The sequence below is a fragment of the Brassica oleracea genome, chromosome C5 (assembly GCF_000695525.1).
Source record: "Brassica oleracea var. oleracea cultivar TO1000 chromosome C5, BOL, whole genome shotgun sequence".
Classification (NCBI taxonomy): domain Eukaryota; kingdom Viridiplantae; phylum Streptophyta; class Magnoliopsida; order Brassicales; family Brassicaceae; genus Brassica; species Brassica oleracea.
In genome coordinates, this window is record NC_027752.1 from 33,318,667 (window position 1) to 33,320,697 (window position 2,031).

A 2,031-nucleotide genomic window follows, 5' to 3' on the forward strand; every position below is an offset into this window, starting at 1 on the left:
TTTGTGTGTTTTCAGTTTACAATATACATAAAAGATGGATATATATATCAATTGTTTTCTGGATTGGGATGAGTTAAGGCTCAAAGAGAACTTTTAACAAAGAATATTGTGAATTTGCATTACAAAAGGGAGATTGATTGTTTGTCTATCTCATGGATTCATTATCAGTTTGGTTCTCCACATCTCTGCTATTAGGATTAGCAGCAACAGCATTCATTAGAGCTGTGAAAATAAGCCTGTGAGGTCCTCCACGAGGGATTGGGATTTCACTTCTCCACTTTTCCAATGCTTTCCCGTCTTTCATAGCGATACTCCAGTGTTCAAGTTCTTGTGTATGTCGATTCTCTTTGAGTAGCTGGAGCATACCTGAATGTAAAATAAACCTTGTCACTCAGTTTCTCTTAAGCATCTATCATGGTGATAACAAATAATATCAATCTTGAGCAGCAAAATGATATCCAAGTTCAATATTTTGTGGGTTAGTCTGTTTTGGATCAAAATACAAAGTATCTTGTCAGATGCTTCTCTATGCAGCCTCTGTTTTTTCAATATGTATTTTGTTGTTTGTAGTTAGAAGATACATGTGACAGGAAGTGCTGCTGACACATCCTTATAAAATAAAGGTGTTAGGAACTATTGTGGGAATACACAATGCTCAAATCTTGTGCTTTGTTGGAAGAGTTTTTTAGATTCTAAATATATTATGATTTCTTCAGTGTGCCGCCAAGGAGCATGAACTGATACTGGTGGATACAAAATATGAGTTTGGAAAAAGTTACGATGGTTCAATCTTATTGATTGATGAGGTTAGTTTTACTTTCTCCTTGTCCTTGTCATCTCTCTTTGAATACACTGTTGAACACAAATCTGCACAACTGCCAAATTCGCTGATTAGAATATAATCTAATTGTACACATTGTATATAGATTCACTACACTGGATTCAAGCAGATACTGGCTTGCGGGTTCTTATGAAGAACGCTTTCAAAAAGGTCTTGAGCCTGAAAATGTTGATAAGGCGAGTGACTTTTTCCTGTTTAAGTCAGGTTTTATTGGTATGGCATGCATTGTTTATCGAATGTTCCACTCTTTTTTCTATCCAAACAGGAGTTCATAAGGCTGTGGTTTAAATAGAATTGCAATCCATATGAGGACGAGGTAATTCTTACATCTTCAGAATGTAAATTCCAGCATTATAATAAGAAAATCTGCTAAATGTGTTGCATCTATTTCAGGTCCTCCCCGGTGCTCCAGCTACTGAATTAGCTTGGTGGTATGTATTCTGATCTGTAAACTCTGGTATATACTTGATTTACAAGATTTTTTGATATTGAAGAAACATTGAACGTGTATACGCTGTAGACTCTGTTAGCTTACGCTAGTAGCATTGGTTTTAAAGTATTGATGGAAGAACCCGTAACTATGGCGGGAAAAGGGCATTTTTAGACCCCAACAACCGTCGTGTCTTTTTAGACCCAAACAAAACATAAGTGCAAAATTATTCCTGAACTGAGATTTTTAAAAATAATTCGACCCAAACTTGACTCCCTTACATGAAATCCTACCTTGACTAACTTATCGTTAGTCAACTGTTAAACCATGCTTAGTCGGATAAAGAAAAAGTGTCGATTTCAACCCGTACAATTTCGGTCGTGCCTTCGGCCCTGTTCGTTTGCAGGTCGCTAGCGGCAGCGACCAGTCCTAGCGACTAAACGTTGTTCGTTTGGTGGTCGCCGGTTCTGCGACTGATCGCTGCGACCAGACGCCAGCGTTCGGCGTTCAGAAATTTTGATTGCTGAAAATTTCAGCGTTGCGATCGAAAACCAGCGATCAAAAAAATAAAATAGTGTAAAAAGACAAAAATACCCTTGATTTATTTTCAAAATCACAAAACAATACCCTTAACCCTAGATCTCTTTACGCCTTTCTTCATTACGCTTCTTCATCGTCTCTCCTCCTCAGCTCTCTCACGCAGGCTACCATCAAAGCTCAAAGGTCAGTTCTATCTCTCTCTCTCTCTCTCTCTCTCTCT